Genomic DNA, 11,672 nt, shown 5'->3' with positions numbered 1-11,672 from the left:
CTCCTCTGCAAAGAATACATGGGCATGTTTACACAGAGCAAGTTTTTTGAGTAAAATTGTTAGTTCAGAGATACTTCCAGTATCTCTGAATTTCTGGAGTTCAGAGTATTTCCTAAGCATACAATTTAGAAAGATTTGAGTTTTGTTTTTCGTTTGGTTACAGGTAAATTAATAAGAACACAATAATGCTGTTGCCACTATTTATGGCAACAGCATATTTATCTACCCTCTCAATGATGACATCAGGATTAGATTTTAAAAATTGCTGTAGGAATTAGTGACAAAAATAGGATATGATCCACCCTAAATTGTCTGGTAAAGAAAACAGTCCAATAAATAGTATGTTTGTTTCAAATTGAAGTAACAAAAAAGGTCAATGAGTCATAGGAAAAAACAAACATCGCACAAGCATAATGTCTCCTATCTTCCAATTTAGTTTAAATGGCTGCCACAAACTTCTATCCTACAAACTCAGCCATACTAAAACCTGAGATTTCTCTTCTTCCTACCGCTGTGAGGTGCCAAATCCAAAGATATTTCAGACTATCTACTAGTCGCTATTAGGGTTGACATTAATAATGATCAGTTACACAGCCGATCATATCTGCATAGCTTAACAATGAGTGCAGACGACTCCAAAAAAGGTTGATGTTAACTTATGAACTCCTACAAAGCTCATAATATAATTGTCTGAAAGCTTTCAAAGTCACTAACACCTATCTTACATCACGCATGCTTCTGTACCGCATACAACGCATATAGTGCACACAGTGCATATAGTGCAAAATAAAGAGAGAGTGGTTAAAAGGTAAACATGTCTGTTGCAGAATGCCCAAAACTGTTGCATAAGCTAATACAGCGTTACAAAAAAGGTAAGAAATATGCTCTAGTGTTTGTGTCAAACCTATTACATAAGATCACAGAATACAATAAGTTGTGTTGAATAGGGATCACTGTTGAACAGCCATGTTGTCTTTCTCAATGAATTAAAAATTACTGCTGACTGGATGAGCGAATGCTAATTATGTTATTTGAAATGTAATAGTGTCCCTGAAGTTTTACGCAACAGTGGCAGGTTCTGAAAAACAAATGCATATAAATCCATACAAGCACTACAAAGTATTTTCATCACTGAATAATTACAAGATGTTTAACCAAACGAGGGAAAGTGAAAGAGGTCAGTATCTATCAACACTTGTGAGCAGAAATGATTTTTTAAAAACAGTTTTTAGGTGCTTTAAGATTGCCCTTATCAGCAAACATGCACTATTTTGTTTTCAGCTATTTCCTCATTGTGGAAAGTTTTAAAACTACAGATTTTTCATTTTGCTGAAAAGAAAACTTTATCATGTGACTAGTTGATGTAAGGCTTATTCATTCTAAAATGTTATGAATGCCAATCGCTATTGATATAAAACAAAGCAAAATGTTAATTCTAATTCATTACTGAGATTGAAACCAGTCAAAACAATTTTACAAGTGTCAGGATAAAAGCTGCTCACTCAAAAATCTGAATGAATGCTGTGAAATTGACCATGATTAACAAGTCTGGTATAAATCATCAAATGCGCACATTTTTCCATTCTCTTACTGTGTTGAATACAGTAGGAAGTAAGTAAATGTGTAGCTTATACGCTGCGTCAGTAAGTGAAGATAACTCTAAAAGGAATTCCATAGCAATTTACCATTGAGAGCATTTTCTACTCAAACTCAAATACAACTGAAGCCAGCTAGCAGAGGTTTGTGCCTTTCTGAACAGTACCATAAAATTATGAGCTGCAATACTGGTCCCAAATAAGAACTTTCAGAGCTTTTGAAATGAACATTCAAAACAGGAGGCAATGATGGTAGGGGCTTACTATAAGTTGCCACCAGAAAACCAACTTAATACGTTTTTTGACAGAATATGGAGCTGACTTGCAAAAACCCGGTGTGAGCAGAATGTCAAGAAAAGTAGATAGTTTTTATGAGTTTGATAAATAGGGTTTAAACAGCCTTGCCGAATCAAATAAAACAACTAGTGTATTTCAAAGAAAACCTCTAGTAGTCTAGTTCTGCGGTTTTTCGACTACCTTGAGTCCATGAAACTATGGAAGTGTTAACAACTTCAAAGACAGCCTAAAGAAATAGAGAAGCACTGACATGTCTAAGGACATGTCTAAACCTTTTAACTATGTCCTACCAAAACTCTAGTTAAAAAAGCGTTCAAGCAAAACACTTGACTCAATTTTAATGATAGGAATATCTTCAACCTTAAATAACAACAGCAATAAAGATCAATCTAATATTGAATAAAGCTGATAGTCACGGCTGACCAATTCCAATTAGTGGCCTCAAATAAAACGTAGCACAGAATCTCACTCGCTGTTGTTCATATGGTTTCATCTCAAAGACAAATCCGCCAATTTTTTTCTATTCATTCTTAAAAATCTATCATAAGTTCTAAATTATAACTTTAAACGTTTTCACATCGTCTATTATGCAATTGATGTTTTTGATATAGTTTTTTTACAGTGCCATAAGCTAGATATAATAGTTATTCCTAAGATCATTGGATTTTTCTGAATGTTCACATCTGGTCACAGTATCTGGAACTGCATTGTTAGCCTTATTTTTAATTATACTAGTGTAAGGCTGGTATAGTGTTTGCACTTGTTGTTAGCTGATTAGGCCATTTGTGTCAAAGATTTTTAAGGGGATTTTGTGTTTGTCTTAGTTTGAAATAAAATTAACTCCGATGTTTGGACTCCAATAAGAGTTTTCTATTGACTCAACTTTTAAGGACTATAACATATGTACATCCACATCTACTAGCGCCAACATCAAACTACAATAAGTGCTACCTTACAGCACCAAACAGCATGATGGAAAAAGATGATGGTAGAACAAACAGTAGTGATAATAGTTAGGCCTGTCAAAAGGAGAGAAATAAATAAAACATACGAGCTGCTGTCATTCAGACTTGAAGACAGAAACAAAAACTTTAGGAAGAGCAGATACACAAATGCATGGGTAAGCCAATAAAAAGACTATTAAGCAGAATCTGAATATTCTAGAGTGAGCCGCGACAATGATTCTAGGGTGAGCCACGACAATGATTCTAGGGTGAGCGAATAAAAATATCTGAAGTGAGTCAATAGAATATCGATGAATAGGGGACCCTAGAGTGAGCCAATAAAAAGCTTATCAGTGAGCTGAGACAAATATCCTCGGGTGAGCCAATACAAATATCCTAGGGTGAGCCAATACAAATATCCTAGGGTGAGCCAATACATAGCTTTGAAGCCGAAACGCAAACTCCAGGGTGAGCCTGCAATCTGTCCACCAAACTGTCCAATCTGTTATACATGCTTAATTCGTTATAATAATGATGATCTAGTCCGAGATAGTGGCCAAAACTACTATTCTCAACTTGACAAATACTAAAACATGCAATAATCCTTAGCTAATAATACTTGAAGTAAATGTGGCTATGATGCACTGCCTGATAATACAATGCTAGAGTAAAAAAGAATGAGAAGAATTTGTACTATAGGCCTATAACTTTACAAACTAGTTGATTATAGCTGAAGTGTCTCAGAGCGTATTTGCACTATAACTAACAGCGCAAGCGTACCTAGTACAAGAAACAATGACCAAAATCATTGTGTGTTATAACAAACTGGTAATATATAAGACTTGCTGCTCAAATACTTAATTCAGATAGTGTCACAATGAAATATTTTAAATGAAAGATTGTAAAACCATTAATTAACTAATTATAAAGTATGTTAATTTATTGTGCATAATTCGCGTGAATCCTTAAAAGGCACTTTAATAAATGGTGAATATAAAAAGATTTATAAAACAAGCGTAAGTTGCTAAAATTTTACCAAAATCAAATACGCACAAATTTTTTCACAACATAGAATCAGCAATTCAAAGCATAAATGCGCTTGCTTCAACATCTCCTTAGCGTGATACAATTGGGTGCGTCAATGATGATATCACTTATGCATCAACACATTTGGTCCCTTAGATAAGCCTTCTCACACTACATATGATGGCCTACTGCCAATAATCTTATTCAACCCCAACCAAGAAACCGATAGTCACCCAGGTATCCTGATCACAACGAAAATATAGAGAAAAGCATGACTGAAAACTGCATGCAACTAGTCAAAGAATGTCAGACCCAATGATGGAAGTGAGGATAGTTTGCTGGTCTGTGACATATACGTATAGTAAAATACGTTAGCAGACCCATCATGCTGTGAGGCTCATCAACCTCGGTCCTTGTATTATACTTCGGTCCTAGTCTGGACCTCCAATTCTGTTTTGAGTGTTAAGTTCCATCATAATAATTATAAGCATAGTACCATAACTAATGCAATTTTTACAGAATGAAAACTTTGCTGTTAGAGACAGTGTTCGAAATGGGGGGGGGGGGTACGCAGGGCTACGGTGTACCCCTAAGAAGAATTAGTGGGGGTACTCCCTGAGAGACGCACCCCCTCATATAAGGTTGCTCACATCTTATTAAATGTGGTAAAATTGGAATGAAGTAAAATAGTCACACAACTTTTTTTTCCTTTTCTTCCCGAACATATACTAGCCTGAGTTCATTACACTGAAAACAGTGCGTGTTTTTGGGATGAGAGAACCACGCCATTGATCTTTGATTTCTTCAATTAGTTTTTTGCTATTATAGCGGATCAACTAGATTATTTCGTCAAAAGCCTGAGAACCGATCAGTTTTCTGTCAACCGACACAATTAACGGGCCTTTGTGTCGGCCGTCGTTGATTCTTCTCTTGAGCCTTGATGGTAATTTTGAATAAATTCTTGCTTATTATACTAGTTTCTTCGTTGTTTTTTTCAATTCAAGATGAAACGGCACGGGTCAATACATAACTTCTGTAATGGTGAGTAAGAATTAGTGACTGTCATGAATTTAGAGTCTGTGTTTAAGAAAATAGTGAGTGACTGAGCTTACCATATAATAATATTCATGGTGGCTTGGGGATGGGACTTTATTGTGTCTGGGGTCTGTGTGGACTGTCCATAGGGTTTCTTGACTCACTCACATCACAACCTGAAGTCTCCGTAGTCATAGAGCACCCAGGTTGTGCAGCTAAGCCCACTTTTAATTTCTTACTGGACCCAACACAGGGTCAGTGAGTGTCTGTCTCACCAACTACATAAACTTGTATTGTATCTAGTCTGTTGTAATACCATCAACAAAAAAGTTTTGGTTCAACTTGAGTCACTAGCCTAATACAAATGGTTAATTATGACCATGAGAAAATTGTTGAGCAGTCAACTCTTGTTTGTTGCAGGTCTAGACCTTTTACTATACTAATATGAGTTTTATTTCATCATTGTCAAAAGCTTATTTATTTAATTATAGTGAAAAGAACCAGCAGCCCTGCTGAAGCACATGCTGGATCTAGTAATTCACAAAGTGGTAAGTGCTATTGCTTCTGTGCAGTTTGAGTTATTATAAGGGAACAACACTAACTGGGTAGGCGCCATGCTATGCACATACATGCACAATAGGCTTCTTAACTCCTTAGTCACAGGTTGTTACATTACCAGTGTTTTTAAAACCCTGATTTAGAATCGACGTATAATGAAGTGGTTGAGAGTTTAACCAGTGATGAATCCAACCCTGTTGTGGTAGCAACATCAAAAATCCCACATGTAGATGGTAGGTTGCTTGCCATGGGCACCTGGGGAATCCAAATATAAACTTCACATCACCCATCAACACAGGAGAGGGGGTTGTGATGGTGGGTGATGCTTAGTTTATATTGGGATTCCCCAGGTGCCCGTGTTGCTTGCCAACGTGATAGCAAAGTCCTCATTGGGAAGATTAGGAAGTTTTTTTTTATTCAATTGTGCTATACAATGTATTTTTATTGTAGTATCTAATATGAATGATGAGGCAGAGAAGTCAACAGAATCAAATCTCAGCGAGGCCAGAGTGATTGGTGAGCTGACCAGTTTAATTTTGACTGCTTTTTGGAAATTAAAACTGTAAGTACTCGTACATGTTATGCCATATGTTGTCCCAAACCAATCTCACTCCATTCTTTTTTGTTAGATGGTGAAGAATAAAATGAAGTAATCTCAAGTATCAGCAAAGTGGATGGTGAGCGGCAAACACGATATTTGTGATTAGATATACATTTTTAAAAATAATGCACAGCTCAAAAACAAATATCAATATTTGTTAATTTCTTTATTCAATTCAAAGGAACCAAAGAATACCTTCTCTGGTGTAAAGATAAGTATATCTGGGCTAACAAATGTGTAGCTAGCAGTAATATAGCATAACCAATCTGTTTTCTCAGCTTGTAACAGTCTGCGGTGTCATTGTCTTCTTTCTTTTAATACTCCTCTCCTAATATATCCTTATTGGTGTGATGGGCAATTTTCTGATTTATGATTTGTACTTTCTATGGGTTATCTCCTCAATGTGGTGTGTGAAAGATTCCTTCTTTAAAATCTTAACTTCACTTATTGATAGGAACTGTGGTGCTGCAAACTGTGAGTGGCTGAATGTTATGATTAGTTTGTTGAATATTGTAGTGTCAGATGGTTTGTTCTTTTTTGTATTATATTTAGATTGGCCTGATGTCTGGTGAAGGAATCCAAAAACATTGCGAGATGTGAAGAGCAAGCATCCATGAATCATCGCAAAAAATAATCATATAGGTTGCTTGTGGTGCCAGAAGGCACTCATTCCTATGATGAACCGGACTAAAGGAATGAACCCATTAACAGAGTGGATAGAGATTAAGGTCGGCTTGGAGCCATTAGACTGTGGTGCTGCCAATTTCAAACAACAGTGCACCACTAAGTTATCCATGCTTAGGGGTAGGATAGCTAAACATTTAGCCTCAGAGGCACATAAATCATCAGAGGCTGTATTTAAAGCTAATAAGAGCGACAGCGTCACTCAGCAGATGCTGGCAAATAAATATGCCAAACACCAGACCTCAATAGAAAAAGTATTCCGTGTAACCTATAACATTGCAAAAATGAATAGACCATACAGTGACCCGTCTGATCATATTATATGTTATCAGCAGAATGGGATTGATATGGGTGGTATCATCCATAGTAACAAATCATGTGCAATTATGATTTCGAGTATTTTTTCGGATATGAGATTGGTTGGTCATATCATTCAGAACCAATCAAAGATTTCAGTAATGGTTGATGAAAGCAGTCCAGCAAGCAATGAGGAGGGACTTATTATCCATCTCCATCATCAGCATGTGCTGATGACATTCCCACCACTTTATTTCTAGATTTTGTACATTTGAAGACTGCTGATGCTAAATCTATTGTAGATTGCTTGATACAAACTCTTAGCAACCACGGGTTTTACCACTCATATGGCATTTATGGCATTGCTCTAACCATAGATTAGAGCTTGCTGTTGGTGATGCAATTGAAAATGTGGGTGGTGGTATCAATTCATTCAAGATATTTGTCACCAGCTTGAATTCTTTATATAGCCAGTTTCCCAAGATGCAGGAGGAAGTGAAGCAGTGTGCTGAATCTTTAGACAGCCAGTTTAGGAAGATAGGCAAGCTCCGAGATACAAGGTGGTGTGCATCTTCTCTGAGACCAGCAAAAGCAATATATGTATCATTTGAAAGCCTTGTTGCCCACTTCAAGTCCCACCCAAATGATACTAAGTTTCAAGGATTAGTTGCAACTGTAACAAGCCAAAACCTTGTCATCAATCTAGGTATTATGCTAGATGCACTAGAAGAGGTTTCTAGGCTTTCCTTACTTTTGCAGAACAGAGATGTTTCATTGGTAACTGCAAAATATTTGATTGGCCAAACAATCAAAGCAATGAGAGGATACATAGAGGTGCCAAGTAAGTATTATTCTGAGGCCCTGGTGTCCAGTGAGTCTGGAAAGTTCAAGGGAATGGTACTATCAAGCATGAGGGTTGTACTCATACATGCAAGTAGGTTTTTTCAGTAACTGGCCAACTCTCTTGGTTCCCGCTTGCTTACAGTGAGCTCAAGGAAAGTAAAAAGGCTGCCAATAGCCAAAAGCATGGTGATGAGTATTTTGAGCTTCTCTCTCAGGTGTCACTCCTAGACCCATTTTTGTGGCCAGCCAACTCTGAAGATGTGTCCAGGTTTGCAATGGTGAGTATTGAAAGTCTTTCCGATAGGTTCAGAGTTGATGTGGATGTGAAAGAACAGATCATCAATGGCTTTAGACTGTACAAGGCTGTGGAAGGTAAGACCTCTAAAACATCATTGAAGAATTGGTAGAACATGGTCAAGTGTATCTCAGTAAGCACAGCCGAGTGTGAATGAGGGTTTAGTCTTATGAATAACATGATCACATCTAAAAGGAATAGACTAAACATCAAACAAGTTTCAGGCCTCATGTTTGTCAATATTGTTGGTCCTCCCATTCATCTTTTTAATCCAACTAAGTATGTAAAAAACTGGCTGAAAAGAGGTCATCATGCAGCCAGTGACACTATGTCAGTGAAAAAGAAAAAGCCAGAAGATAGTGACAACTACTATGCATAGGCGATAGCTTGCTTTGTAAGTTAGTGATGATAGCTCGCTGTATGGTTGTTATTTTTATTACAGAGATGATAGCTCTGTTATAGGTGATAGCTTGCTTTGTAAGCTAGTGGGTTCCTTAAATAGATGATAGCTCGCTGTAGGGTTGTCACTTTCATACAGAGATAGTAGGTAGCAATCGTCTTGTAACTTAAACATTTGCATACTGTACTGCTTTCATTCAATAGATGATAGCTTGCTATGGGGTAGCTCACAGTACATTTTCCTTACCATTTTTGCTCAGACTGTTCATTATTTCAGGGAAAGCTCACATATCGATCCTTGGACCTTGTTCTGCATTATTTGTGAGCATGCGAATTTCGATAGTCATACGATACTCTGTTCATGTATTAAAACATGTCTTGCTGTTGTTTTTTTTCATTCGGGTTATGTATGTAAAATAAACATTTTTAATACATGCATGCTGCCTTGTAGTACCTTGTACCAATGATATACAGCCACCCCCCCCCCCCCCCCCAGGGGGGCTGTACATCATTGGTACTACAAATGTTCTCTATTGTCTTTGTATACATCTTCATGTAATGTTAATGCTAGTCAAGTTGACGAATTTTGTGGTGAACGCATTAAAAATGACTTGAACTTCATCTAAACATTTTTATGTATTGCTTTTTTAGAAGCAAATTCAAACAAATTCGCGTCTGGATGACTCATACATCTCGCCATTCTAACATATCGGCAACTAGTGCATCTTCCCGAGATATGTCGACATGTGAAGGAAGTATTAACGAAGAGATCAATTATATGTGTTAATACGACTGTTGCAGGTAAAAGTATCAATGATAAAAAATCAAACATACTCTGCGCTCTGCAAAAACGGTTTTGCGCTATTAAAAAACTTGATCCGAGGATTTTCCATCGCTTATATCACAAACTTTTTTGTTCAAGACAAGAGTATTTATTTTGTTTGTGGTGACAATACTTTGTTTTTAAACTTATACAGTGTTGGCTGAACAACTGAAAGTTCACGCTAAGGATTTAGGTGGACATTATATAAAAACCTTAAACACACTCCATCTATTGCTATTCCTGTTATAGTTAATACAGCTCATGTCATGTTTGACCGCATTAAAGCTCTTTTTTCAAGGACTAAGCATCATAAGTTGTCATCTATGAGCAAATTTGTTGCTATAACAAGTTAGAGCAGTAACATAAATTACGTGTAGAAGTATATGAGTTACGCAAGTTTTTCTATAAAAGGACGCGGTATCAGTACATACTATTATACCAAATATAATTTTTAAATTAAACATTGTCTTGATTAGTAAAGTTTGGGTTTTATAATAAGCGATTTCTTAGAATTGTTGTCTTCTGTTGTCGAACATCTCCAAATAGATAAATGTCTGAATTAATGTAATGAATAAAATATGCATTGGTATTATTTTGTTTTGTTAAATGGTACTTCATGTATATAAACCACGAACCTTTGAAATGTTCCTCAATGTTACTAACAATTTACAACGTTGCTTTCTTAATGGATCTTCATTTGAAGGAAACTTATTTGCCAATGTTACAAGATTCTTTCCTGCAAGAGCCATAACTTACATGCATGTACAGTGAAACACGGATAACTCAAACTTCAAGGGACCGAGCAAAAGTGTTCGAGTTATTAGAGCGTTCAAGTTATCAGGACAGTCATAAGTGCACGTATTTATCAGTAGATACATGTACATATACAAATTATAATATATCAATCAAAAGCATAGATTGCTTGTTGCAAGTTAAAGGGTTTCTCGTGTGAAGTTTTAAATATTTTTTATCAGAAAGTATAGATATTTTTCTATCACTTGAGATTTGTTTGTTGCTTTAGGTGATGTGACTGCCAGGACGTTCTCAAATTAAAATTGGCAAAACTTGATCGCGGTTAAAACGCTCAGAAAAAATACATACGTATTTTTCTACCGAGCGTTTTAACCAAGATCAATTTTGCAGTGAGTCAGTTATTACAAAACTGCTTTACTATTAACAACCCATTATCAATTTTGCCGATAATACTTTAAAGTTATCTAAATTTTACCTCGCTTTTCTTGCTTTCGGAGGGCTTATCGCTAAGCGGATGTTTGGTAAAATTTGATTTTTGCAAACCTTTAGAAAAGTCGTTAATGAAAATATTTGCCGATGTTGGTAATAACAAGGCCTAAGAACTACTAAAAGTCGATGTTTATCTCTATGGCTTTGGAATAAAGTGATATTCTAAAGCGATAGTAACAACCGTCTCGGTAGCCGTTTGGAAAAAAACTGTTCGAGTTAACGGAGTTTCGCTCGAGTTATCTAATGCCATTTATCATTGCGTGGGAACGGACCAAGCAAATCCATTCGAGTTAACCATGTGTTCGATATATCCGAGGGTGATTTATCCGAGTTTCACTGTATTTAGTTATCTTTTACTTCTTTACTTTTACTAAAATTGCATGCTGGCTTTGTGCATCAACGATGTTCGTTTTTGCTTGCTTTTAAGCTGGAATAGCCGTTGTGCTAGGTAATACTGCTATTGGCTGCTAACAATATAGGGGAAGCATTTATTACGGCAACTTCTTAGTATTTTTATCAATTGATGTTAGACTGTTCTAGATGGTTACAGGACAATGAAGCCCTAGTTTTGAGCCTTAGTATTTCGTCACAGGGTTGTTTAGTTAGTGCGTATAGTTAGTTTAGTTATTAAATGTACTTGCACTGTATTTATATATATTTTGTATCCGATCGCGCGCATATCCCAGTAAATATGCAAGCATTTGTAATTAATTGTGATTAATTGCAAGATAACATTATAGTAGTTGTGTAGATAACGATATCTAAAAACATAAAATTGTAAACTGATAATCTAAAAGCTTGGCTTATATTGTGAGCCAACTATTTCTTCACCTACTACTTGGTGGATTTTGTGATATTTGTGGATTTTAGGCATCTCAAAATGCTATTGGTTGGCTCTATACAATACATGCGTGTGAAGAGCAGATGTCAATAGAGAATTGCATTAAAGAGCATTTAGAATTTGGTGAATCTTTTATTTTTGTGAAGAAGGTGGTACTACTTATTAGAAGTATGTGAATATGAAATTCTACAA

The sequence above is a fragment of the Watersipora subatra genome, chromosome 1, assembly GCF_963576615.1.
Source record: "Watersipora subatra chromosome 1, tzWatSuba1.1, whole genome shotgun sequence".
Taxonomy (NCBI): Eukaryota; Metazoa; Bryozoa; class Gymnolaemata; order Cheilostomatida; family Watersiporidae; genus Watersipora; species Watersipora subatra.
This window is presented reverse-complemented; position numbering follows the sequence as displayed.